This window comes from Carcharodon carcharias, chromosome 16 (assembly GCF_017639515.1).
Source record: "Carcharodon carcharias isolate sCarCar2 chromosome 16, sCarCar2.pri, whole genome shotgun sequence".
NCBI lineage: Eukaryota > Metazoa > Chordata > Chondrichthyes > Lamniformes > Lamnidae > Carcharodon > Carcharodon carcharias.
The window spans coordinates 27,963,893-27,978,494 of NC_054482.1; positions in this window are offsets into that span (position 1 = coordinate 27,963,893).

The following is a 14,602-nucleotide window of genomic DNA, read 5'->3' on the forward strand; positions in this document are numbered from 1 at the left end:
CCCTTCTCTCCAGCACTGTCTCCCAGCCCCTAGTTCCCTCCTCTCCGGCACTGTCCCCCTCACCCCGAGTTCCCTTCTCTCCATCACTTTCCTTCTCGCCTCTAGTTCCCTCCTCTCCGGCACTGTCCCCCTCACCATGAATTCCCTTCTCTCCGGCACTGTCTCCCAAGCCCCAATGTTCCCTTCTCTCCGACACTGTGCCTCCAAACCCGAATTCCCTTCTCACCAGTACTGTCCCCCTAGCCCTGCATTCCCTTCTCTCCAGCATTGCCTCCCAGCCCCTAGTTCACTTCTCTCTGGCACTGTCCTCCTAACTCCGAATTCAACTTCTCTCTGGCACTGTCCCACTGACCATGAGTTCCCTTCTCTCCAGCACTGTCTCCCAGCCCCTCTTTCCCTTCTCTCCGGCACTGTCTCCCTCACCCAGCGTTCCCTTCTCTCCGGTACTATCCCACTAACCCCGATTTCCCTTCCCTCCAGCACTGATTCCCTAGCCCCAATGTTTCCTTCTCTCCAGCACTGTATCCCCAGCTCCGAGTTCCCTTCTCTCCCGCACTGTCCCCATGGCCGGAGTTCCCTTCTCTCAGGCACTGGCCCCCTCATCACGAGTTCCCTTCTCTCCGGCCCTGACTCCCTCACCACCAGTTCCCTTCACTCCAGCACTGTCCCCCTCTCCCTGAGTTCCCTTCTCTCTGGCACTGACTCCATAGCCCCAAGGTTCCCTTCTCTCCGGCGCTGTCCCCCTCACCACGAGTTCCCTTCTCTCTGGGACTGTCTCCCTCACCCAGAGTTCCCTTCTCTCCGGTACTGTCCCACTAACCCCGAATTCCCTTCTCTCCAGCACTGTCTCCCCAGCTCCGACTTCCCTTTTCTCCGGCACTTTCCCCATTGCCCCGAGTTCGCTTCCCTCCGGCACTATCCCCCTCACCACGAATTCCCTTCTCTCCAGCACTGTCCCCCTCTACCCGAGTTCCCTTCTCTCCGGCACTGTCCCCCTCACCACGAATTCCCTTCTCTCCAGCACTGTCCCCCTCTACCCGAGTTCCCTTCTCTCCGGCACTGTCCCCCTCACCACGAGTTCCCTTCTCTCCAGCACTGTCCCCCTCACCATGAGTTCCCTTCTCTCTGGCACTGTCTCTCCAGCTCCGAGTTCCCTTCTTCCCGGCACTGTCCCCCTCATCATGAGTTCTCATCTCTCCGGCACTGCCCCCGTAGCCTCCAATTCCCTCCTCTCCGGCACTGTCCCCCTCACCCCAAGTTGCCTTCTCTCCGGGACTTTCCATCTCGCCTCTAGTTTCCTTCTCTCCGGCACTGTCCCGCTCACCATGAATTCCCTTCTCTCCGGCACTGTCTCCCCAGCTCCGATTTCCCTTCTCTCCGGCACTGTTTCTCTAGACCCAAATTCCCTTCTCACCAGTACTGTCCCCCTAGCCCTGAATTCCTTTCTCTCCGGCAGTGCCTCCCAGCCCCTCGTTCACTTCTCTCTGGCACTGTCCTCCTAACCCCGAATTCCCTTCTCTCCAGCACTGTGCCCCTGACCATGAGTTCCCTTCTCTCCAGCACTGTCTCCCAGCCCCTAGTTCACTTCTCTCTGCCTCTGTCTCCCTTGCCCCGAGTTCCCATCTCTCCGGCATTGTCTCCCTCACCCCGAGTTCCCTTCTCTCCGGTACTGTTTCTCTAGACCCAAATTCCCTTCTCACCAGTACTGTCCCCCTAGCCCTGAATTCCCTTCTCTCCAGCAGTGCCTCCCAGCCCCTCGTTCACTTCTCTCTGGCACTGTCCTCCTAACCCCGAAATCCCTTCTCTCCAGCACTGTCCCCCGACCATGAGTTCCCTTCTCTCCAGCACTGTCTCCCAGCCCCTATTCACTTCTCTCTGGTACTGTCTCCCTAGCCCCGAGTTCCCATCTCTCCGGCACTGTCTCCCTCACCCCGAGTTCCCTTCTCTCCAGTACTGTTTCTCTAGACACAAATTCCCTGCTCACCAGTACTCTCCCCCTAGCCCTGAATTCCCTTCTCTCCAGCAGTGCCTCCCAGCCCCTAATTCACTTCTCTCTGGCACTCTCCTCCTAACCCCAAATTCCCTTCTCTCTGGCACTGTCCCCCTGACCATGAGCTCCCTTCTCTCCAGCACTGTCTCCCAGCCCCTAGTTCACTACTCTCTGGCAATGTCTCCCTAGCCATGAGTTCCCATCTCTCCGGCACTGTCTCCCTCACCCCGAGTTCCCTTCACTCCGGTACTGTTTCTCTAGACCCAAATTCCCTTCTCACCAGTACTGTCCCCCTAGCCCTGAATTCCCTTCTCTCCAGCAGTGCCTCCCAGCCCCTAGTTCACTTCTCTCTGGCACTGTCCTCCTAACCCCGAATTACCTTCTCTCTGGCACTGTCCCCCTGACCATGAGTTGCCTTCTCTCCAGCACAGTCTCCCAGCCCCTAGTTCACTTCTCTCTGGCACTGTCTCCCTAGCCATGAGTTCCCCTCTCTCCGGCACTGTCCCCATCGCCCTGACTTCCATTCTCTACAGCACTGACTCCCTCACCACAAGTTCCCTTCTCTCCGACACTGTCCCCCTCACCACGAGTTCCCTTTTCTCCGGCACTGTCTCCATCGCCCCGCGTTCCCTTCTCTCCAGCACTGTCCCCCTCACCACAAGTTCCCTTCTCTCAGGCACTGTCCCCCTCACCACGAGTTCCCTTCCTCCATCGCTGTCCCCCGCACCACGAGTTCCCTTCTCTCCGGCTCTGTCTCCCTAACCCCAATGTTCCCTGTTCTCTGGCACTGTCCCCCTAGACCCGAGTTCCCTTCTCTCCAGCACTGACTCCCTAGCCCCAATGTTCCCTTCTCTCTGGCACTGTCTCCCCAGCTCCGAGTTCCCTTCCCTCCGGCATTGTCCCCCTCACCACGAGTTCCCTTCTCTCAGGCACTGGCCCCCTCATCACGAGTTCCCTTCTCTCCGGCCCTGACTCCCTCACCACCAGTTCCCTTCACTCCAGCACTGTCCCCCTCTCCCTGAGTTCCCTTCTCTCTGGCACTGACTCCATAGCCCCAAGGTTCCCTTCTCTCCGGCACTGTCCCCCTCACCACGAGTTCCCTTCTCTCTGGGACTGTCTCCCTCACCCAGAGTTCCCTTCTCTCCGGTACTGTCCCACTAACCCCGAATTCCCTTCTCTCCAGCACTGTCTCCCCAGCTCCGACTTCCCTTTTCTCCGGCACTTTCCCCATTGCCCCGAGTTCGCTTCCCTCCGGCACTGTCCCCCTCACCACGAATTCCCTTCTCTCCAGCACTGTCCCGCTCTACCCGAGTTCCCTTCTCTCCGGCACTGTCCCCCTCACCACGAATTCCCTTCTCTCCAGCACTGTCCCCCTCTACCCGAGTTCCCTTCTCTCCGGCACTGTCCCCCTCACCACGAGTTCCCTTCTCTCCAGCACTGTCCCCCTCACCACGAGTTCCCTTCTCTCTGGCACTGTCTCTCCAGCTCCGAGTTCCCTTCTTTCCGTCACTGTCCCCCTCATCATGAGTTCTCATCTCTCCGGCACTGTCCCCGTAGCCTCGAATTCCCTCCTCTCCGGCACTGTCCCCCTCACCCCAAGTTCCCTTCTCTCCGGGACTTTCCATCTCGCCTCTAGTTTCCTCCTCTCCGGCACTGTCCCGCTCACCATGAATTCCCTTCTCTCCGGCACTGTCTCCCCAGCTCCGATTTCCCTTCTCTCCAGCACTGTTTCTCTAGACCCAAATTCCCTTCTCACCAGTACTGTCCCCCTAGCCCTGAATTCCCTTCTCTCCAGCAGTGCCTCCCAGCCCCTCGTTCACTTCTCTCTGGCACTGTCCTCCTAACCCCGAATTCCCTTCTCTCTGGCACTGTCCCCCTGACCATGAGTTCCCTTCTCTCCAGCACTGTCTCCCAGCCCCTAGTTCACTTCTCTCTGGCACTGTCTCCCTAGCCCCGAGTTCCCATCTCTCTGGCACTGTCTCCCTCACCCCGAGTTCCCTTCTCTCCGGTACTGTTTCTCTAGCATCAAATTCCCTTCTCACCAGTACTGTCCCCCAAGTCCTGAATTCCCTTCTCTCCAGCAGTGCCTCCCAGCCCCTAGTTCACTTCTCTCTGGCACTGTCCTCCTAACCCCGAATTACCTTCTCTCAGGCACTGTCCCCCTGACCATGAGTTGCCTTCTCTCCAGCACAGTCTCCCAGCCCCTAGTTCACTTCTCTCTGGCACTGTCTCCCTAGCCATGAGTTCCCCTCTCTCCGGCACTGTCCCCATCGCCCTGACTTCCATTCTCTACAGCACTGACTCCCTCACCACAAGTTCCCTTCTCTCCGACACTGTCCCCCTCACCACGAGTTCCCTTCTCTCCGGCACTGTCTCCATCGCCCCGCGTTCCCTTCTCTCCAGCACTGTCCCCCTCACCACAAGTTCCCTTCTCTAAGGCACTGTCCCCCTCACCACGAGTTCCCTTCCTCCATCGCTGTCCCCCGCACCACGAGTTCCCTTCTCTCCGGCTCTGTCTCCCTAACCCCAATGTTCCCTGTTCTCTGGCACTGTCCCCCTAGACCCGAGTTCCCTTCTCTCCAGCACTGAATCCCTAGCCCCAATGTTCCCTTCTCTCTGGCACTGTCTCCCCAGCTCCGAGTTCCCTTCCCTCCGGCATTGTCCCCCTCACCACGAGTTCCCTTCTCTCAGGCACTGGCCCCCTCATCACGAGTTCCCTTCTCTCCGGCCCTGACTCCCTCACCACCAGTTCCCTTCACTCCAGCACTGTTCCCCTCTCCCTGAGTTCCCTTCTCTCTGGCACTGACTCCATAGCCCCAAGGTTCCCTTCTCTCCGGCACTGTCCCCCTCACCACGAGTTCCCTTCTCTCTGGGACTGTCTCCCTCACCCAGAGTTCCCTTCTCTCCGGTACTGTCCCACTAACCCCGAATTCCCTTCTCTCCAGCACTGTCTCCCCAGCTCCGACTTCCCTTTTCTCCGGCACTTTCCCCATTGCCCCGAGTTCGCTTCCCTCCGGCACTGTCCCCCTCACCACGAATTCCCTTCTCTCCAGCACTGTCCCGCTCTACCCGAGTTCCCTTCTCTCCGGCACTGTCCCCCTCACCACGAATTCCCTTCTCTCCAGCACTGTCCCCCTCTACCCGAGTTCCCTTCTCTCCGGCACTGTCCCCCTCACCACGAGTTCCCTTCTCTCCAGCACTGTCCCCCTCACCACGTGTTCCCTTCTCTCTGGCACTGTCTCTCCAGCTCCGAGTTCCCTTCTTTCCGGCACTGTCCCCCTCATCATGAGTTCTCATCTCTCCGGCACTGTCCCCGTAGCCTCGAATTCCCTCCTCTCCGGCACTGTCCCCCTCACCCCAAGTTCCCTTCTCTCCGGGACTTTCCAGCTCGCCTCTAGTTTCCTCCTCTCCGGCACTGTCCCGCTCACCATGAATTCCCTTCTCTCCGGCACTGTCTCCCCAGCTCCGATTTCCCTTCTCTCCGGCACTGTTTCTCTAGACCCAAATTCCCTTCTCACCAGTACTGTCCCCCTAGCCCTGAATTCCCTTCTCTCCAGCACTGTCCCCCTGACCATGAGTTCCCTTCTCTCCAGCAGTGCCTCCCAGCCCCTAGTTCACTTCTCTCTGGCACTGTCCTCCTAACCCCGAATTCCCTTCTTTCTGGCACTGTCCCCCTGACCATGAGTTCCCTTCTCTCCAGCACTCTCTCCCCAGCTCCGACTTCCCTTATCTCCGGCACTGTCCCCCTCACCACGAGTTCCCTTCTCTTCGGCACTGTCCCCCTCACTACGAGTTCCCTTCTCTCTGTCACTGTCCCCCTCACCACGAGTTCCCTTCTCTCCAGCGCTGTCCCCCTCACCACGAGTTCCATTCTCTCCGGCACTGTCCCCCTCACTACGTGTTCCCTTCTCTCTGTCACTGTCCCCCTCACTACGTGTTCCCTTCTCTCCGTCACTGTCCCCCTCAACCCGAGTTCCCTTCTCGCCGGCACTGTCACCCTCACCCCTAGTTCCCTTCTCCCCGGCACTGTCCCCCTCACCCCGAGTTCCCTTCTCTCCAGCACTGTCCCCCTCAACCCGAGTTCCCTTCTCGCCGGCACTGTGCCCCTCATCCCGAGTTCCCTTCTCTCCAGCACTGTCCCCATCACTCCGAGTTCCCTTTTTCTCCGGCACTGTGTCCCTCATCCCGAGTTCCCTTCTCTCCAGCACTGTCCCCATCGCTCCGAGTTCCCTTTCTCTCCCGCAGTGTCTCCTGCACCCGAGTTCCCCTCTCTCCGGCACTTAACCCCTCCCCCCCCAAGTTCCCTTCTCTCCGGCACTGTCTCCCTAGCCCCAATGTTCCCTTCTCACCGACACTGTTTCCCTAGCCCCAATGTTCCCTACTTTCCGGCACTGTCCCCCTAGCCCCAAGTTCCTTTCTCTCTGGCACTGTGCCCCTCAACACGAGATCCCTTCTCTCCAGCAATGTCCCCCTCACCACGAGTTCCCTTCTATCCAGCGCTGTCCCCGCCCACCATGAGTTCCCTTCTCTTCTGCACTGTCCGCATCACCACGAGTTTCCCCTCTCTCCGGCACTGTCCCCATCGCCCTGAGTTCCCTTCTCTACAGCACTGTCCCCCTCACCACTAGTTCCCTTCTCTCCGGCACTGTCCCCCTCACCACGGGTTCCCTTCTCTCCGGCACTGTCTCCATCGCCCCGAGTTCCCTTCTCTCCAGCACTGTCCCCCTCACCACAAGTTCCCTTCTCTCCGTCGCTGTCCCCCTCACCCCGAGTTCCCTTCTCTCCAGCAGTGCCTCCCAACCCCTAGTTCACTTCTCTCTGGCACTGTCCTCCTAACACCGAATTCCCTTCTTTCTGGCACTGTCCCCCTGACCATGAGTTCCCTTCTCTCCAGCACTCTCTCCCCAGCTCCGACTTCCCTTATCTCCGGCACTGTCCCCCTCACCACGAGTTCCCTTCTCTCCAGCACTGTGCCCCTCACCACGAGTTCCCTTCTCTCCGGCACAGTCCCCCTCACTACGAGTTCCCTTCTCTCCGTCACTGTCCCCCTCACCATGAGTTCCCTTCTCTCCAGCACTGTCCCCCTCAACCCGAGTTCCCTCCTCTCCGGCACGCTCCCCCTCACCCCGAGTTCCCTTCTCTCCGGCACTGTCCCCCTCACCCCGAGTCCCCTTCTCTCCAGCACTGACCCAACACTCCGAGTTCCCTTTTTCTCCGGCACAGTGTCCCTCATCCCGAGTTCCCTTCTCTCCGACACTCTCCCTCTTACCCCGAGTTCCCTTCTCTCCAGCACTGTCCCCATCACTCCGAGTTCCCTTTTTCTCCGGCACTGTGTCCCTCATCCCGAGTTCCCTTCTCTCCAGCACTGTCCCCATCGCTCCGAGTTCCCTTTCTCTCCGGCAGTGTCTCCTGCACCCGAGTTCCCCTCTCTCCAGCACTTAATCCCTCCCCCCCGAGTTCCCTTCTCTCCGGCACTGTCTCCCTAGCCCCAATGTTCCCTTCTCACCGACACTGTTTCCCTAGCCCCAATGTTCCCTACTTTCCGGCACTGTCCCCCTAGCCCCAAGTTCCCTTCTCTCCGGCACTGTCCCCCTCACCACGAGTTCCCTTCTGTCCGGCACTGTCTCCATCGCCCTGAGTTCCCTTCTCTCCAGCACTGTCCCCCTCACCACAAGTTCCCTTCTCTCCGGCACTGTCCCCCTCACCACAAGTTCCCTTCTCTCCGGCACTGTCCCCCTCACCACGAGTTCCCTTCTCTCCGGCACTCTCTCCCAAGCCCCAATGTTCCCTTCTCTCCGACACTGTGCCTCTAAACCCGAATTCCCTTCTCACCAGTACTGTCCCCCTAGCCCTGCATTCCCTTCTCTCCAGCAGTGCCTCCCAGCCCCTAGTTCACTTCTCTCTGGCACTGTCCTCCTAACTCCGAATTCAACTTCTCTCTGGCACTGTCCCACTGACCATGACTTCCCTTCTCTCCAGCACTGTCTCCCAGCCCCTCGTTCCCTTCTCTCCGGCACTGTCTCCCTCACCCAGCGTTCCCTTCTCTCCGGTACTATCCCACTAACCCCGACTTCCCTTCCCTCCACCACTGATTCCTTAGCCACAATGTTTCCTTCTCTCCAGCACTGTATCCCCAGCTCCGAGTTCCCTTCTCTCCCGCACTGTCCCCATTGCCCCGAGTTCCCTTCTCTCCAGCACTGTCCCCCTCACCACAAGTTCCCTTCTCTCCGGCACTGTCCCCCTCACCACGAGTTCACTTCTCTCCGGCTCTGTCTACCTAGCCCCAATGTTCCCTTCTCTCTGGCACTGTCCCCCTAGACCCGAGTTCCCTTCACTCCAGCACTGACTCCCTAGCCCCAATATTCCCTTCTCTCTGGCACTGTCTCCCCAGCTCCGAGTTCCCTTCTCTCCGGCATTGTCCCCCTCACCACGAGTTCCCGTCTCTCTGGCACTGTCCCCCTCACCACGAGTTCCCATCTCTCCGGCACTGTCTCCCCGGCCTTGAGTTCCCCTCTCTCCGGCACTGTCCCCCCACCACGAGTTCCCTTCTCTCCGGCACTGTCTCCTTAGCCACGAGTACCCCTCTCTCCGGCACTGTCCCACCACCACGAGTTCCCTTCTGTCCGGCACTGTCCCCCTCACCACGAGTTCTCTTCTCTCTGGCACTGTCTCCCCAGCTCCGAGTTCCCTTCTTTCCCGCACTGTCCCCCTCATCATGAGTTCTCATCTCTCCGGCACTGTCCCCGTAGCATCAAATTACCTCCTCTCCGGCACTGTCCCCCTCACCCCGAGTTCCCTTCTCTCCAACACTTTCCTTCTCGCCTCTAGTTCCCTCCTCTCCCGCACTGTCCCCCTCACCATGAATTCCCTTCTCTCCAGCACTGTCTCCCAAGCCCCAATGTTCCCTTCTCTCCGACACTGTGCCTCTAAACCCGAATTCCCTTTTCACCAGTACTGTCCCCCTAGCCCTGCATGCCCTTCACTCCAGCAGTGCCTCCCAGCCCCTAGTTCACTTCTCTCTGGCACTGTCCTCCTAACTCCGAATTCAACTTCTCTCTGGCACTGTCCCACTGACCATGAGTTCCCTTCTCTCCAGCACTGTCTCCCAGCCCCTAGTTCCCTCCTCTCCGGCACTGTCCCCCTCACCCCGAGTTCCCTTCTCTCCATCACTTTCCTTCTCGCCTCTAGTTCCCTCCTCTCCGGCACTGTCCCCCTCACCATGAATTCCCTTCTCTCCGGCACTGTCTCCCAAGCCCCAATGTTCCCTTCTCTCCGACACTGTGCCTCCAAACCCGAATTCCCTTCTCACCAGTACTGTCCCCCTAGCCCTGCATTCCCTTCTCTCCAGCATTGCCTCCCAGCCCCTAGTTCACTTCTCTCTGGCACTGTCCTCCTAACTCCGAATTCAACTTCTCTCTGGCACTGTCCCACTGACCATGAGTTCCCTTCTCTCCAGCACTGTCTCCCAGCCCCTCTTTCCCTTCTCTCCGGCACTGTCTCCCTCACCCAGCGTTCCCTTCTCTCCGGTACTATCCCACTAACCCCGATTTCCCTTCCCTCCAGCACTGATTCCCTAGCCCCAATGTTTCCTTCTCTCCAGCACTGTATCCCCAGCTCCGAGTTCCCTTCTCTCCCGCACTGTCCCCATGGCCGGAGTTCCCTTCTCTCAGGCACTGGCCCCCTCATCACGAGTTCCCTTCTCTCCGGCCCTGACTCCCTCACCACCAGTTCCCTTCACTCCAGCACTGTCCCCCTCTCCCTGAGTTCCCTTCTCTCTGGCACTGACTCCATAGCCCCAAGGTTCCCTTCTCTCCGGCGCTGTCCCCCTCACCACGAGTTCCCTTCTCTCTGGGACTGTCTCCCTCACCCAGAGTTCCCTTCTCTCCGGTACTGTCCCACTAACCCCGAATTCCCTTCTCTCCAGCACTGTCTCCCCAGCTCCGACTTCCCTTTTCTCCGGCACTTTCCCCATTGCCCCGAGTTCGCTTCCCTCCGGCACTATCCCCCTCACCACGAATTCCCTTCTCTCCAGCACTGTCCCCCTCTACCCGAGTTCCCTTCTCTCCGGCACTGTCCCCCTCACCACGAATTCCCTTCTCTCCAGCACTGTCCCCCTCACCACGAGTTCCCTTCTCTCTGGCACTGTCTCTCCAGCTCCGAGTTCCCTTCTTTCCGGCACTGTCCCCCTCATCATGAGTTCTCATCTCTCCGGCACTGTCCCCGTAGACTCGAATTCCCTCCTCTCCGGCACTGTCCCCCTCACCCCAAGTTCCCTTCTCTCCGGGACTTTCCATCTTGCCTCTAGTTTCCTCCTCTCCGGCACTGTCCCGCTCACCATGAATTCCCTTCTCTCCGGCACTGTCTCCCCAGCTCCGATTTCCCTTCTCTCCGGCACTTTTTCTCTAGACCCAAATTCGCTTCTCACCAGTACTGTCCCCCTAGCCCTGAATTCCCTTCTCTCCAGCACTGTCCCCCTGACCATGAGTTCCCTTCTCTCCAGCACTGTCTCCCAGCCGCTAGTTCACTTCTCTCTGGCACTGTCTCCCTAGCCCCGAGTTCCCATCTCTCCGGCACTGTCTCCCTCACCCCGAGTTCCCTTCTCTCCGGTACTTTTTCTCTAGACCCAATTTCCCTTCTCACCAGTACTGTCCCCCAAGTCCTGAATTCCCTTCTCTCCAGCAGTGCCTCCCAGCCCCTAGTTCACTTCTCTCTGGCACTGTCCTCCTAACCCCGAATTACCTTCTCTCTGGCACTGTCCCCCTGACCATGAGTTGCCTTCTCTCCAGCACAGTCTCCCAGCCCCTAGTTCACTTCTCTCTGGCACTGTCTCCCTAGCCATGAGTTCCCCTCTCTCCGGCACTGTCCCCATCGCCCTGACTTCCATTCTCTACAGCACTGACTCCCTCACCACAAGTTCCCTTCTCTCCGGCACTGTCTCCATCGCCCCGAGTTCCCTTCTCTCCAGCACTGTCCCCCTCACCACAAGTTCCCTTCTCTCCGGCACTGTCCCCCTCACCACGAGTTCCCTTCCTCCGTCGCTGTCCCCCGCACTACGAGTTCCCTTCTCTCCGGCTCTGTCTCCCTAACCCCAATGTTGCCTGTTCTCTGGCACTGTCCCCCTAGACCCGAGTTCCCTTCTCTCCAGCACTGACTCCCTAGCCCCAATGTTCCCTTCTCTCTGGCACTGTCTCCCCAGCTCCGAGTTCCCTTCTCTCCGGCATTGTCCCCCTCACCACGAGTTCCCTTCTCTCAGGCACTGGCCCCCTCATCACGAGTTCCCTTCTCTCCGGCCCTGACTCCCTCACCACCAGTTCCCTTCACTCCAGCACTGTCCCCCTCTCCCTGAGTTCCCTTCTCTCTGGCACTGACTCCATAGCCCCAAGGTTCCCTTCTCTCCGGCACTGTCCCCCTCACCACGAGTTCCCTTCTCTCTGGGACTGTCTCCCTCACCCAGAGTTCCCTTTTCTCCGGTACTTTCCCGCTAACCCCGAATTCCCTTCTCTCCAGCACTGTCTCCCCAGCTCCGACTTCCCTTTTCTCCGGCACTTTCCCCATTGCCCCGAGTTCGCTTCCTTCCGGCACTGTCCCCCTCACCACGAATTCCCTTCTCTCCAGCACTGTCCCGCTCTACCCGAGTTCCCTTCTCTCCGGCACTGTCCCCCTCACCACGAATTCCCTTCTCTCCAGCACTGTCCCCCTCTACCCGAGTTCCCTTCTCTCCGGCACTGTCCCCCTCACCACGAGTTCCCTTCTCTCCAGCACTGTCCCCCTCACCACGAGTTCCCTTCTCTCTGGCACTGTCTCTCCAGCTCCGAGTTCCCTTCTTTCCGGCACTGTCCCCCTCATCATGAGTTCTCATCTCTCCGGCACTGTCCCCGTAGCCTCGAATTCCCTCCTCTCCGGCACTGTCCCCCTCACCCCAAGTTCCCTTCTCTCCGGGACTTTCCATCTCGCCTCTAGTTTCCTCCTCTCCGGCACTGTCCCGCTCACCATGAATTCCCTTCTCTCCGGCACTGTCTCCCCAGCTCCGATTTCCCTTCTCTCCGGCACTGTTTCTCTAGACCCAAATTCCCTTCTCACCAGTACTGTCCCCCTAGCCCTGAATTCCCTTCTCTCCAGCAGTGCCTCCCAGCCCCTCGTTCACTTCTCTCTGGCACTGTCCTCCTAACCCCGAATTCCCTTCTCTCCAGCACTGTCCCCCTGACCATGAGTTCCCTTCTCTCCAGCACTGTCTCCCAGCCCCTAGTTCACTTCTCTCTGGCACTGTCTCCCTAGCCCCGAGTTCCCATCTCTCCGGCACTGTCTCCCTCACCCCGAGTTCCCTTCACTCCGGTACTGTTTCTCTAGACCCAAATTCCCTTCTCACCAGTACTGTCCCCCTAGCCCAGAATTCCCTTCTCTCCAGCACTGTCCCCCTCTACCCGAGTTCCCTTCTCTCCGGCACTGTCCCCCTCACCACGAATTCCCTTCTCTCCAGCACTGTCCCCCTCTACCCGAGTTCCCTTCTCTCCGGCACTGTCCCCCTCACCACGAGTTCCCTTCTCTCCAGCACTGTCCCCCTCACCACGAGTTCCCTTCTCCCTGGCACTGTCTCTCCAGCTCCGAGTTCCCTTCTTTCCGGCACTGTCCCCCTCATCATGAGTTCTCATCTCTCCAGCACTGCCCCCGTAGCCTCGAATTCCCTCCTCTCCGGCACTGTCCCCCTCACCCCAAGTTGCCTTCTCTCCGGGACTTTCCATCTCGCCTCTAGTTTCCTTCTCTCCGGCACTGTCCCGCTCACCATGAATTCCCTTCTCTCCAGCACTGTCTCCCCAGCTCCGATTTCCCTTCTCTCCGGCACTGTTTCTCTAGACCCAAATTCCCTTCTCACCAGTACTGTCCCCCTAGCCCTGAATTCCCTTCTCTCCGGCAGTGCCTCCCAGCCCCTCGTTCACTTTTCTCTGGCACTGTCCTCCTAACCCCGAATTCCCTTCTCTCCAGCACTGTCCCCCTGACCATGAGTTCCCTTCTCTCCAGCACTGTCTCCCAGCCCCTAGTTCACTTCTCTCTGCCTCTGTCTCCCTTGCCCCGAGTTCCCATCTCTCCGGCACTGTCTCCCTCACCCCGAGTTCCCTTCTCTCCGGTACTGTTTCTCTAGACCCAAATTCCCTTCTCACCAGTACTGTCCCCCTAGCCCTGAATTCCCTTCTCTCCAGCAGTGCCTCCCAGCCCCTCGTTCACTTCTCTCTGGCACTGTCCTCCTAACCCCGAATTCCCTTCTCTCTGGCACTGTCCCCCTGACCATGAGTTCCCTTCTCTCCAGCACTGTCTCCCAGCCGCTAGTTCACTTCTCTCTGGCACTGTCTCCCTAGCCCCGAGTTCCCATCTCTCCGGCACTGTCTCCCTCACCCCGAGTTCCCTTCTCTCCGGTACTGTTTCTCTAGACCCAAATTCCCTTCTCACCAGTACTGTCCCCCAAGTCCTGAATTCCCTTCTCTCCACCAGTGCCTCCCAGCCCCTGGTTCACTTCTCTCTGGCACTGTCCTCCTAACCCCGAATTACCTTCTCTCTGGCACTGTCCCCCTGACCATGAGTTGCCTTCTCTCCAGCACAGTCTCCCAGCCCCTAGTTCACTTCTCTCTGGCACTGTCTCCCTAGCCATGAGTTCCCCTCTCTCCGGCACTGTCCCCATCGCCCTGAGTTCCATTCTCTACAGCACTGACTCCCTCACCACAAGTTCCCTTCTCTCCGGCACTGTCTCCATCGCCCCGAGTTCCCTTCTCTCCAGCACTGTCCCCCTCACCACAAGTTCCCTTCTCTCCGGCACTGTCCCCCTCACCATGAGTTCCCTTCCTCCGTCGCTGTCCCCCGCACCACGAGTTCCCTTCTCTCCGGCTCTGTCTCCCTAACCCCAATGTTGCCTGTTCTCTGGCACTGTCCCCCTAGACCCGAGTTCCCTTCTCTCCAGCACTGACTCCCTAGCCCCAATGTTCCCTTCTCTCTGGCACTGTCTCCCCAGCTCCGAGTTCCCTTCTCTCCGGCATTGTCCCCCTCACCACGAGTTCCCTTCTCTCAGGCACTGGCCCCCTCATCACGAGTTCCCTTCTCTCCGGCCCTGACTCCCTCACCACCAGTTCCCTTCACTCCAGCACTGTCCCCCTCTCCCTGAGTTCCCTTCTCTCTGGCACTGACTCCATAGCCCCAAGGTTCCCTTCTCTCCGGCACTGTCCCCCTCACCACGAGTTCCCTTCTCTCTGGGACTGTCTCCCTCACCCAGAGTTCCCTTCTCTCCGGTACTGTCCCACTAACCCCGAATTCCCTTCTCTCCAGCACTGTCTCCCCAGCTCCGACTTCCCTTTTCTCCGGCACTTTCCCCATTGCCCCGAGTTCGCTTCCCTCCGGCACTGTCCCCCTCACCACGAATTCCCTTCTCTCCAGCACTGTCCCGCTCTACCCGAGTTCCCTTCTCTCCGGCACTGTCCCCCTCACCACGAATTCCCTTCTCTCCAGCACTGTCCCCCTCTACCCGAGTTCCCTTCTCTCCGGCACTGTCCCCCTCACCACGAGTTCCCTTCTCTCCAGCACTGTCACCCTCACCACGAGTTCCCTTCTCTCTGGCACTGTCTCTCCAGC